Below are 14,868 nucleotides of genomic sequence, written 5' to 3'. Positions count from 1 at the left end.
GATTTATTTTTGGTGTGTTTAAAAAAAAAAACCCACCCAATATTTTTGCTGATGAAGAGACTTTGTTTCAAAAACTATATGTTAAAATTATTGTCCTGACTGAATGTCTATCTCAATAAAAACATCGTTTCCGAAACGATCGTACAATTTATTGACTTTGTTGTGTTCCTCCTTATAAAACCTATTTTTAATTTTAATTATAAATTATCAATCATCTTACTAAATATTAAAATAGCTCTAGGATATATATATATATATATATATATATATATATATATATATATATATATATATATATATATATATATATATGCCTATTGAGTTTATTATACATCTGCATTACAACGAGCACTGTCTTTTTTGTATTTTAATTTTACTATCACATTAAAATACATATATATATATATATATATATATATATATATATATTAAGTAATGTGATTTATAATTTAAAAATTTTAAAAATTTAAAAATCAAAATTTAATTAAATTAAAAATCAGTTTCATAAGAAGGAACAACAACAAAGTCAATTATCTGTACGATCGTTTCGGAAATCCGTGCTTTTTATTTGTGGTATACATGAAGTCACGTAGAACAATTATACATAGTTTTTTTGGTAAGCACGGTCTCCTCATCAGCAAATTTAGGAGGATTTCTATTGAATTGAAAAGACACCAAAAATAAACCTAGCATTAAAAGTAAGGCAGATGAATCTTTTGGTTTTTCTTTTTTTGAAATCAGGAACTGTATTTAAAGTAGTCATTTAGATGTTTGCTATAGCTTTTTATTTTATTGAATGAATCATTCAATAAAATAAAAAGCTATAGCAAACATCTAAATGACTACTTTAAATACAGTTCCTGATTTCAAAAAAAGAAAAACCAAAAGATTCATCTGCCTTACTTTTAATGCTAGGTTTATTTTTGGTGTCTTTTCAATTCAATAGAAATCCTCCTAAATTTGCTGATGAGGAGACCGTGCTTACCAAAAAAACTATATATAATTGTTCTACGTGACTTCATGTATATCACAAATAAAAAGCACGGATTTCCGAAACGATCGTACAGATAATTGACTTTGTTGTTGTTCCTTCTTATGAAACTGATTTTTAATTTAATTAAATTTTGATTTTTAAATTTTAAAAATTTAAAAAATTTTTAAATTATAAATCACATTACTTAATATTGAATTAGCTCTAGGACATTTAACTATCGAGCTTATTATATATCTAAATTACAACGAGCATTTCCTGTATTTTAATTAAACTAGTATAATTTCACTATTACATTAAAATACACTTAGCTCTTTAGACTATTATTCTAATCTCCTTTAAATTATATATATATATATATATATATATATATATATATATATATATATATATACATATATATATAGCAATATTCAGTAAATTTATATTATGTCATTTCTTATTTGTTTATTTCTTGTATTTCTATTTTTTTTCCGGTTGGTTTCTTTTGAAATTCGTCTGCGTCTGTTACTTTGCTCGGCTTAATCCGGTGATTGCCGATCGAGCCCGAACCATAATTGACGGAAAATCCCGAGGATCCGGATCGAATTATGCAAGAGTACCCAAAAAAAAAAGTCATTATTTATACTTGTGCATATTTTGAAACGGACGAATCTAAGCATCCTCTCGTCTTTGCCCGAAATATGACGTCAACCGCCGGATTATGCCGAAGGTTTCCGATGATTGAATCTTAACAACGGTACGAAACAGAAATAAAATAATAAATTAAATGGAAATCGTAGAAAAATAGATGTAATTTTTTCGATTATCACTTTTAATGGAAAATAAATGAATAAATTGTACAAATAAAAATTTAAAAAAACGTAATTTTGTTTCAATGTTTCATAGCAAACATTTTTTATGCAGGATGAGAAGGGGGGGTACTATAACTTTTTTTTTAGTTTTTATTTTTGATAGATAATGCTTAAAAGGAAAGTTTGTTGTTTTTTTAATTTTAATTTAATTTTTTTTATTTATTATCATTATTATTATTTTTTATTTTTTATTTATTTTTTTTTTTTTCTTTCGTTTTTTGCAAATCAAATTACATATATGCATATATTTTTTGGTTTGCAAAAGAGTTATAGTTATTTCCCAATTTTCTGCGGAACGCTACCCGGAAGCAGTGACACGGCAAATAGGTTTACCTTCATTTTTATTATTCAGTTGTGAAGTTATTTATTGAAATAAAATGTAGGAAAATGACATGATTCAAAAGCATACAATAAAAATTAACAAAATTACACAGATAAAAATAACACAATTAGTTTTAATTTGCACTTTTAATGAATTTTGGCGCTTCTACAGTATTGGGACGAAATTTTGTACTCGATGGAGTTTTCAAAAAAGAATGATTTCTACTGATTTTTTTTTTTTGTCAATTCGCTACTTGTACAGTTTAATCAAGACGTCAAAAAAATGAAAATATCGAAAAAAGGTTATATTGTATGTATCCGTTATGGAACAAAGTTCTCCGGAAAAATATATATATATTTCACTTAATTTCACCAAGTAGTTTTCTTTTTTAGAGTGGAAAAACAATTTGTTATGATACCGAGCAAAAGGTTCGATTTTTAGGAAGAAAACCCAGTATTAAAGATGGGGAAGGAGTGTCGGTACTTTAACTGGAGTTATCTCCCCGTGGCGCGTTCAACAAATTTCATAATTACTGATTTCAACGCGCTCTCATAAAAACATGTTTTCCCGCTGTAAAAAAAAAAAAAAAAAAAAAAAAATCGAATCGGTCAAATTAAATGAATTTTTTTTTTCGGAGATCTTCAGTCCAAAACGGATACGTACAATATAACCTTTTTTCGATATTTTCATTTTTTAATGTCTTGATTTAATTGTACAAGTACCGTCAATTCTAATAAATTACAATGTTAGCTTCCAAATTTCCTGAATATTACTGAATTATTTAAAAAAAAAAAAAAAAACTTTAATCGTGTTAGCAGGTGAGAAATTGCAGCCATCTTGTTTAAATCGAAACGGAAAATTACCTCCCTTTTGAACTCTCCTGTATTTTACATGAGCAAATATACGATCATTTTCATCAAATTCTATTTTTTTCATTTTCTTTAATAAATAATTTTTTACCTCATCGATTTTCGTAATTTTTGGATATAATCATCTTAAAAATATGAAGAATGCGTAGATACCATTGTTTTCATGTGAAATTCAATTTTACGATTTCCGAAATTTCGTCCCAATAGTGTAGAAGCGCCAAAAATATAACAAAGTAAAAGTTTTTATTTTATTTGAATCTAGCATGGGTGCCCGGCGTTGCCCGGATGTTTGGAGGTGTATGCTGAGCAAAAAAAAAAGGGTTAATATTTTTTAATTTGACCCCTATTATGACCCCTTAAAATTTATTGTTTGGGGCTCAAATTAAGTTATTAAGTTAGATCCATGTCCAAGCAACTTATATCTAAAATTTCAAGTGTTTAGACTCCAAATTGTCGGAGGAGTTTGGTAGAGTTCTCAAAGGTCAAATCGTTGAACTTTGACCCCTTAACAGCCAAATTTCTGGCCGAAAACCGATTACATCGATCTTCCCAAATCTCAGTAGCCTGTATATCAAATTTCGAGTCTATAGACTAAAAATTGAGTTATTCCGTAGGGAAGTGTTCACAGACACACAGACACGTTCACTTTTATAGATATATAGATTTTATAATAAACTAGCAGGTGACCCGACGTTGCCCGGTCGTAAAATACTCTTAAATATGATGTTTTAATTCATGCAGATTACGCATTTATTATTTTAGAGAAAATCGATTATTGTACCTATTTACTATGCCTCCCCACGGGGCAGAGTTAGACACCAGGGTCGTTTGTTAACGTGGAGAAAAGATACAAAAATCAAAATTGCCTCAGTCGTGAAGGATTTCTTCTCCACCGAAAGAGAACAAGAAATAGAAGTGCAGCAAACTGCAGCATCTGAAGAACAGATGGTATTTATTTGCTCCCCCACCGAGCAAATTAGGCACAAGGCCGATTGTTAAAGTGAGGAGTGAAGGGGAAATGGGGACCAACTCCCCGGGGAGTAGGGGAGCTGGATAGTGACAATTGGTATGAAGGGTTGCCCCTACATTGACCAAGGTCTTATATGTGGAGTTGCCCCCACATATGGTCTTTGCTTGCAGTATCTGTCGGAACAGATGGTATTTATTTGCTCCCCCACCGAGCAAATTAGGCACAAGGCTGATTTTTAATGTGAGGAGTGAAGGGAGGGGGAAGGGAAAAAGGGGACCAGCTCCCGAGAGGTGGGAAATGGGAGCTGGTTAAAGGTCAAGCATGTGGGGTTGCCCCCACATCTGGTCTTTGCTAATCATAGCTGGTCTTTGCTAGTCATAGCTTTGCAGTATCTGCCGGAACAGATTGTATTTATTTGCTTCCCCACTGAGCAAATTAGGCACAAGGCCGTTTTTTAATGTGGAGAGAGAGGGAGGGGGAGGGAAAAGGGGGCCAGCTCCCGATGGGTGGGAAATGGGAGCTGGATAGTGACAATTGGTATGAAGGGTTGCCCCTACATTGACCAAGGTCTTAAATGTGGGGTTTCCCCCACATATGGTCTTTGCTTGCAGTATCTGCCGGAACAGATGGTATTTATTTGCTCCCCCACCGAGCAAATTAGGCACAAGGCCAATTTTTAATGTGAGGAGTGAAGGGAGGGGGAAGGGAAAGGGGGGACCAGCTCCCGAGAGGTGGGAAATGGGAGCTGGTTAAAGGTCAGGCATGTGGGGTTGCCCCCACATCTGGTCTTTGCTAGTCATAGCTAGTCATAGCTTGCAGTATCTGCCGGAACAGATACTACACTTTGATGGTATTTATTTGCTCCCCCACCGAGCAAATTAGGCACAAGGCCAATTTTTAATGTGAGGAGTGAAGGGAGGGGGAAGGGAAAAGGGGACCAGCTCCCAAGAGGTGGGAAATGGGAGCTGGTTAAAGGTCAGGCAAGTGGGGTTGCCCCCACATCTGGTCTTTGCTAGTCATAGCTAGTCATAGCTTGCAGCATCTGCCGGAACAGATGGTATTTATTTGCTCCCCCACTGAGCAAATTAGGCACAAGGCCGTTTTTAATGTGAGGTAAAAACCAGCTCCCCTAAAAGTAGGCAAAAAGGGGGCACTCTGGTTACCAAAAATAATAATTGTCCCATTATAGAGGGTTTCCCCTCCATTGACTGGTACAAATCATCTTAAGTGCCGTATCTGCCGGAACAGATGCTACACTTTGATCCCGGCTCGAAGGCCAAGAAAATCGATTATTGTATTAAACCTATTTCGTTCTTCTAAAATATCCTCACGTCTAGATTTCATTTTTGAAATTCACCAGCTATGATAATCAGGCTTTAATAGGGTGCATTCAAATTCCTACTGTAGCTGTTCATTTAAACATGAAATCATAAAAATTGGTCAGGCATCTCTTAAGATGTACAGCAATAACATACTGAATTTTCAAGAGTCTACGGAAATTTTAATTGTCTGTACAAGAAAGTTTGTATACTTTTATGCACGTAAAATAATATTTACTAATATAAATAAATAAACACGTCCTATGGGTTAAAAATAAGAACGATCTATTCATATAGATATATGAATTCTCTTAAAAAACGCTAAGGTAGCGGAAAAAAATAAAAATAACAGCGTTTCGAAGTTCTTAATATTGCTAAAAAATGCCAACAACAAATCTTGCATGTGTGTGTGTGTGTGTCTGTATATATATATATATATATATATATATATATAATGTTTTTTTTATTATCGTTTTATCTGTTTGGTTACATATGTTTCGGATGTTGGACCGTGTTTATGATCTAACAGCCTCGTCAGACCTTACAGAAATGGTTGGTTAGTATTAGGAAGAATTGTTTTTAGAAGGAATACAAGAAAAACTGACGAGGCTGTTAGATCGTAAACACGGTCCAACATCCGAAACATATGTAACCAAACAGATAAAACGGTAATAAAAAAATAAAACACATATTTGCTCTGCAATAGTATTGAGCACTCTCTCGAGGTTTTTACTAATTACCAGTTTTACCAAATATATATATATATGTATATATATATATATATGTATATATATATATATGTATATATATATATATATGTATATATATATATACGAGCAAATAGTAAACAAATAAAACATGTTAAAAAACTCTTTGTCAAGAACTTTGCAGCTAATTTTACCCTTTGCGACCAAGGCCGCCAACCCCCAATATTTCCTCCTGTATCAGAAAACACGCTATGTGATATACGTATATCTGTACGTGATGTTGCCAAGCTAATCAAAAACCTTGATTCCAGTAAAGCAACTGGCCCTGACGGTATTCCAATTATAGTACTCAAAAAACTTCAACCCGAACTAGCGCCCATACTTACAAAACTGTTTAAACGTTGTCTTAAGGAGAATAGTTTCCCATCTCCCTGGAAAATCTCATCAGTATGCCCTGTATTTAAGAATTAAGGTGATCGCTCATCCCCCTCTCAGTACAGGCCAATAAGTCTCCTGTGCGTCATGAGTAAGTTGCTAGAATCTGTGTTAAATACAGAAGTAATCAACCATCTCAACAAAAATAACCTTCTTAGTGACACTCAATATGGTTTCTGTTCTGCTAGATCTACAGCAGATGTGCTTACAGTTATATCGCATAGGATTAGCAAATCTCTCGACGGTGGCAATCTTTCTAAGGCAATTGCTCTTGACATATCTAAAGCCTTTGATAGGGTATGGCATAAAGGTTTACTTCATAAGATCGCTAGTTATGGTATAGCTGGAAATGTCTTCTCAATTATTAAATCATTTCTTTCTGATAGGTTCATAAGAGTAGTAGTTGAGGGGCAAAATCAGAAGCTCACAGTATTAATGCCGGTGTCCCTCAGGGGTCCATCCTGGGCCCAACTCTTTTCCTGATCTACATTAATGATCTTCCAAATCACATCCTTACATCATTTGTAGACATTTATGCTGATGACACTACCATTTATGGTTGCACATCTAAGACAGTAAACGACCAAGTTCTCTCCAATTCTCTCTCCTCTGATCTTGAGCACGTAGTACAATGGGGAAAGGAGTGGCTGGTTACTTTTAATGCATCTAAAACCAAGCTTCTCTCTTTACATCATCAACATTCTAATCCACATTTGGCATCAATTGAAATGAATAGCTCTCGTCTTCAGGAGGCCTCAAGTTTTGACAAGCTTCTGGGCTTGACCATTACTCCTGATCTTAAATGGAACACGTACATCAAATCTGTTGCCAAGGCCGCTGGAAAAATGGTGGGATTTTTCTATCGATCCGGTAAATATCTCACTGCTGATGCTATTCTCTATCTATATAAGAGCCAGGTACGTCCAAAGATGGAATACTGTTGCCACATCTGGGCAGGAGCTGCTAGAAAGGACTTGTCCTGCCTTGATAGAGTTCAAAATAGACTTCGTAGCCTCGTAGAAGATGTCCTTTTCTCTTCGCTGCAACCTCTTTCTCACAGAAGAGATGTTGCGAGTTTGTCTCTGATGTATCGTTATTTTCATGGAAAGTGTTCGACTGAGCTTCAATCTATGGTCCCCCCTCACCAAACTTTCACAAGAAACACTCGTCTAGCTGTAAACACTATCAATAATTTCCCCCACTCTTTATCTGTGCCTAAACCTAAACGTAGATTCCATGAACAAAGCTTCTTTCTTAGAACTGCACGCCTGTGGAATTGTCTTCCGTTTTCCTGCTTTCCGGCTGACTACAATATGGTTGTCTTCAAGTCTAAAGTAAGTTCTTGATGAGCCGTTCCATATAAGTTATCAAATTTACCAAATTTTCATTACTAATGATTATTATATTGTCCAATTTCTACTGTACACTCTTTAACCCTTATCCTTGAGTGGCCTCTTGGCCTTGATAATGTGGTGATGCCTATGTAAAAAAAAAAAAACAAAAAAAAAACTTTGAAATGAGTTAAAAAAATATTTAATCTGAAAAGGAAACACTAGATAAGTGGATAGTCCTTAATCCGCGGAGTTTCGAAGAAATACTTTCCTTCTCACAGAGGGTAGGAATTAGCAAAATGCGGGATCGGATTTTGTATGCAAAAGTATTTGATGAAACAACAAGTAAGTCAAATATCTTACTTGAAAACAAAAAAAGTGAAGCAGAGGGAATATGGTGAAGAAAAAGGTGATTATACATGAATGGATAGTCTGGTGGAAGATAAATAATTCAGTGACGGTAAAATCCAAATATATAACTTCAAGAAAGTTAATTGAATTTCCATTTGCACAAGTAAAATCCAAAAATCCCGTAATTGGAAGAAGATGGTCCATAATAATCCAAAGGCAGAAATCCACGAAAAAAATCACAAAAATGTGTACAAGGAAAAAAGAAAAAAAAAAATCCAATAATATTAATAAAAGAAAAATAAGATATGCTTTTCATTCTACTGCCAAATATATATATATATATATATATATATATATAATTATTTATATATATATATATATATATATATATATATATATATATATGTATGTATGTATGTATATGTATGTGTGTGGGTGGGTGTGTATTGTTTTTGGAGTATTCTGTTAAATAATAAATTTAATTGTAAATTTTAATTTACAGTTTTAAATTCTTTTATTTTCCCTATAATAAACTCTACTTTCTAATAGTGTCTGCATTGAGCTTTTTTATTTGGTTGGGACTAATTCATTAATATATAAATATTAATATATATTATCGTAGCCTCACCGCCGTTGCGTCGATGCAGATTAAAACGCAGTTGCGTGCACATTTTCCTTTCTACACCCACGCAAATTCCGTGGACTTATAAATGAAACTCTACTTTTTCCCGCGGACGTCTTCAAAAGCACATTACGTCATAAAGATGTCGTTTCGTTTTTGTTTTTTTATCCAATTGGATTACGAAGAAAACAAATTTTAAAAAAAATGTTTGTTTTTCTTAAATTTTTATGACGGTGTCCGTGGAACCGGTTGAAATGTATAAAAAGGGGCATTTTTGCGCCCAAAGGAGTCAGTCGACCTCAAGTCATCATTCGACTCCGTCGTCCACATGGACGTTAAATGCGCGCCCGATAATTACTTCTCCTCATGGAGATGGACTTTTTAGCCGAATGAATTTTCCCCCTTTTTCTATCTCTAAATGCTAAAGTAAGCGAAGAAGGTGTATCAGAAACTGCAAATAAAATATAAAAAATTTGTAATTTCTCTTTTAAAAGTGGGTTGTTTATTTTCTTTATGGATTATACTTCCACAATAAACTATTAAAGTTGTTTTAAAAGTAATAGAAATATTATTTTTTATTTTTTTTAAAAACAGTAATGAAATTAATTAAATTTTACGAACTCAATATTTTTCAATTTTTAAAATTTTAAAATCTATCAAAATTTTTCTATTGGTTCTATTTTTACGATATTTTCAGGGTCAATGTGGAATTTTATGCTCTTTCCAATAAACCGAATATAATGTTTTAGACAAACGTTATTTTTTTTTTTAAATTCACAGCCCCCCCCCCCATTTTGAAATGTCTATTAAAAAGTAAATAATTTACTCACCAAAGTTTATATATCACAAATTGAAGATCAATAAATAATATATTCAAATTTAAAACAAAAAAAAGTGTTGTTTTTTTAGAAATTTACCTGTAAAGTCCGAGGTTTAAAACCCTTCTTTTTTTTTTTTTTAAATCACGTTGTTTATTTATTTATTTATTTATTTTAATGAAAATGGTCCTTGCTCCTTTAATGGGGGAAAAAAAATAGGGTTCGAATTATATTTTTCGAGTAGTTATAAGCTTGGACAGACAGGGGGTCGAATTATTCAATATTTTTCACAAAGTTTCTGACACATCTTTTATATTGGTTAATTATTCCTAAAAAAGGACTAGTTATTTCTAACTGAGAACTTTCATTTTACTACTTCATTTCATTTCATTTTATTACCTCAGTCGCAGGAGGACTCACTTAAGAAGAAACTTTCTTATCTTCTCTTTTCATTTATTTACAATTTTTAAAAAAATAAATTTTGTATTTAATTTATTCATCTGTTGTTTGATTGTGCAACTCCATTTTGCACTTTATTTTTCATTAATATTTTTTTTAGTTTGCGGGACTAACACCGACACTGGTAGTCCTGCAACAATATATTAAATTGAAGTTTAACTTTGATTATATCGGGTAAGCATTTCTTTTCCGCTGTATTGATAGTGTATACACTCTTAGCGACATACTATGCTTCTCCCAGACAAATCAACCCCACGTGCACGTCGTGACCACTGCCACGCAGACGGGGCTCTGATGAATGTGGTGAAGGCAACCTCTTTAGCGCAGGCATTACTTCTATTTTTTTTCGAGGACAGTTTTAGAATAAAATAAAATACAGGAGAATGCGGTCTAAGTTCCCCCTTAGTGCCATGCTTTACTTTCCTTACCTTTGTTTGTAGTTTTCTGCACGCGCGCGTGTAGTGGACTGGTGGATACAGTCGTACAAAATAGGAAAAATGAATTGAATTGAGAAAGAAACGAACAATGCATTTATTGAAATAAACGAACGAGAATTTATTTCGTGAAGAAACAAATAAAAGAAAAGGGTACAGCACATGTTTGTTTGGCGTGCGTCTCTCACTGTTAACTGGTGAGAAAGAAAGTCTATTGTTGTAGAGAGAGAGAGAGTGAGAAAGTCAATCCAGTTTGGCGTGCATCTCTCGCTGTTTGCTGGTGAGAAGGAAAGTCTATTGTTGCAGAGCGAGAGAGAGTGAGAAAGTCAATCCAGGCCATGGAGAGAGAAAGCGTGTAAGGTGTACGTACTGTCAGTAGGTTTTTGCCCCAGACATAGTATCAGGGGATGTGAGACACGAAGGCGCGCGCCCTGGAGGGAGCAGTTGGTCCGTCGACCGTCCAGGTTGGGAGCCGAATCGAAAAGAAAGGAAACAGCTCAGATCTCTTGCTTTTGTAGTTGTTTCCAGTGAAGTGAAGTTGCCTATGTGTGCGTACATGTGTGTATGTTAGCGTGTGTGTGTATGCACATGAATGTGAGTGTATGTATGCGAACGTGAATATATGTACATGCACACGTATGTTTGTGTGCACATATGTGTATGACAAGAAACGTGGTTTGAAATGTGCGTAAAATGTTTTGTTTCTTCGCAGGTCTGCTCGTTGTTTTCTGAAAATTAATTTTATGCATCTTATGCACAGGCTTCATGCATCAAAAATATAATATGTATGGTTATATATATATATATATATATATATATATATATATATTTATATATATATTTATATATATATATATATATTTATATATATATTTATATATATATATATATATTTATATATATATATATATATTTATATATATATATATATATATATATATATAACTACTTCATTTATTCAAATAAATTTAATATACGAAAGTATAGATTTATGCGTAAACTTTAAGTATTTACTTCAAAAGTGCTCAATACGTAGGTAGAGCTAGTTAGTAATTTATAAAATATATATGGCGATTAAGCTACACTGAACATTCTGCGTTTCATCCAACTATAGGATTCGTCAGGCTTATGCGCATAAGCCTGACGAATCCTATAGTTGGATGAAACCCAGAATATGTAGCTTAATCGCCATATATATTTTATAAATTACTATATATATATATATATATATTTATATATATATATATATATATATTTATATATATATATATTTATATATATATATATATTTATATATATATATATATTTATATATATATATATATTTATATATATATCTATATATATATATTTATATATATATATGTATATATACACATATATATATACACATATATATATACACATATATATACACATACATATATATATATATATATATTTATATTCATATTATACCATAGATGATACATAATATAATATATAATATTTATATAATAAATATATAATAAATATAATATATAATATAAATATTCTGTACATTCATATCTAATTTACCTCTGCACTCCATGTTTAAAAAGGAAGTGTCCTCTATAGTATCAGATCTGACCGAATGGTTAATTGTAGGCATAGACCAATTCATACCATCTAAAGAATTCCAACAAAAACCTAACAGCCAGCCATGGTTCTCCCCAGAATGTGCTGCTGCTATCGCGCACAGAAATCACTTTTTCCATAGCTACAGATGCACTGAGACTAAAGCTGCTTTCAGGACTGCCAGCAACCACTGTAAAAGAGTAATAAAAAATGCAAGAGAGCTATATGCCCAGTCTGTTAAATCCAAGGTAGCTGATCAGCGGCTTGGTTCCCACCAGTTTTGGCAAATAACAAATAGGATCCTGAACAGAAGTGTGCGTTCTATCCCAACCATTTTCAATGGACCAGAGGTCATCTCGTCAGCTTCAGACAAGGCCAAACTATTTGCAAAGAACTTTGCAGCTAATTCTACCCTATGCGATGAAGGCCATCAACTCCCCATATTTCCTCCTATAACACAGAACAAGCTAGGTAACATACAAATATCCATGCATGAGGTCGCCAAGCTAATCAAGAACCTAGATTCCAGTAAAGCAACTGGCCCTGATGGCATCCCAATTATAGTGTTAAAAAAGCTTCAACCAGAACTTGTTCCCATACTTACGAAACTATTTAAGCGCTGCCTTAAGGAGAAGTGCTTTCCGACTCCCTGGAAGACCTCATCAGTTTGCCCTGTATTTAAGAATTCAGGTGATAAGTCATCTCCCTCTCAGTACAGACCAATAAGTCTCCTGTGTGTTATGAGTAAGTTGCTGGAATCCATATTAATTAGAGAAATAGTCAATCACCTCAGCAGGAATAACGTTCTTAGTGACATGCAATATGGTTTCCGCTCTGCAAGATCTACCGCAGATGTCCCACAGGATTAGTGAATCTCTTGACAAAGGCTTCCTTTCTAGGGCAATTGCTCTTGACATATCAAAGGCCTTCGACAAGGTATGGCATAAGGGTCTACTTCACAAGATTTCCAGCTACGGTATAACTGGAAATGTTTTCTCAATCATTAAATCATTTCTCTCCGATAGGCTCATAAGAGTAGTGGTAGATGGACAAAAATCGGAGGCCTGCAATATAAATGCTGGAGTCCCTCAAGGGTCAATCCTAGGCCCAACTCTCTTCCTGATCTACATCAATGACCTCCCTAAACACATACTTAAATCATTCGTTGACATCTATGCTGATGATACGACCATCTACGGCAACACATCAAAGGCTGTAAATGACAAAGTTCTCTCTGATTCTCTCTCCTCTGATCTCGAGCGCGTGGTTCAGTGGGGGAAGATGTGGCTGGTTACCTTTAATGCATCCAAAACCAAACTCCTATCCTTACATCATCAACGCTCTGATCCCCATCTGGCATTAATTGGGATGAATGGCTCTCGTCTGGGTGAGGCCCCGTGTTTTGACAAGCTTCTGGGTTTGACCTTTAGTCCTGATCTGAAATGGAACACGTACATCAAGTCTGTTGCCAAGGTCGCTGGAAAGATGGTGGGATCCTTCTACTACTCCAGAAGATATCTCACTACTGATGCAATTCTCTATCTATATAAAAGCCAACTACGTCCAAGGATGGAATACTGTTGCCATATCTGGGCAGGAGCTGCTAAAAACAGCCTATCCTGCCTTGACAGAGTACAAAATAGACTTTGTGGCTTAGTGGGGGATGACCTTTTCTCTACCCTGCAACCTCTCTCCCACAGAAGAGACGTTGCGAGTCTATCCTTGTTTTATCGTTATTTCCATGGCAGGTGCTCGTCTGAACTCCAATCTCTGGTCCCCCTTCGCCAATCTTTCACGAAAAACACCCGTCTAGCTGAATGCACTGTGAAAAATTTCCCCCACTCTATATCTGTGCCTAAATCTAAACGCGGATTCCATGAACAAAGCTTCTTTCTTAGAACTGCATGCCTGTGGAACTCTGTTCCGTCTGCCTGCTTCCCACCTGACTACAACTTGGATGTCTTCAAGTCCAATGTTAACAAATTCCTAATGAACCGCCCCCTTAAGTAAACACTTCATCAAATCTCCACACTAACGTAATGTGCTTGCAGTAACCCTTATCCCTGAGTGGCTTCCGGGCCTTGATAAGTGGTGATCACTGTGTAAAAAAAAAAAATATTGGTTGATATATGTATGTGTGTGTGTATTTCTCGTTCTCTCATTAGTATGAATTCGTTCAGTCACCATTTTTTTTTGTTTTGTCCTCATTGTTTTCTATTACAATCACGTTTAGTAGTGTTGGACTGATATCTGGTATTTCTAACAATGCTGGTGCAGCAGGCGAGTTAGGTCACTGTCTGTGAATGGCTGCGTCTGACTGTCACTGTCATCGTAGTCATGATCCATGTATTTTACGCACTTGAATTCCCGTCACAAATTTTTCCGTATTGTTTTTGTTCTTGCTTTCTTTGCTGGACTGTGCATAGCATGTGGCCAGTTTCGGCTTTGTTGTAGTTTGTGCCGCTGTCAGCACATAATTGTCTGTTGTATAGGCATTGATATGTTTTCTCCATATCGTCAACCACATTAAAGGGTTGAGTTCAAGTGTGCCCCACCCTTTGAGCTCCTCCATGGCATGCCGGTTTTCCATAGCCTGCCGTTCGTTCGCGACGTGTCGCCAGGGATCGTCATTGCTCGTTGAGAGGCAGGGTGTTCGTTTGAGTATGTGCTCGCTTTGATGCTTTACGTTCACGTATGTGTTGGAGCTCTCTAGTATGCATTTAGCCTCCTCCACGTTTTGTGGCGTAAACCCATTTCCTCTGTGAAAATCAATCTTTTGTCGAGGCAGCT

The sequence above is a fragment of the Euprymna scolopes genome, chromosome 46, assembly GCF_053919585.1.
Source record: "Euprymna scolopes isolate OS-2025 chromosome 46, ASM5391958v1, whole genome shotgun sequence".
Classification (NCBI taxonomy): Eukaryota; Metazoa; Mollusca; class Cephalopoda; order Sepiida; family Sepiolidae; genus Euprymna; species Euprymna scolopes.
Note: the sequence above shows the minus strand (reverse complement) of the source record.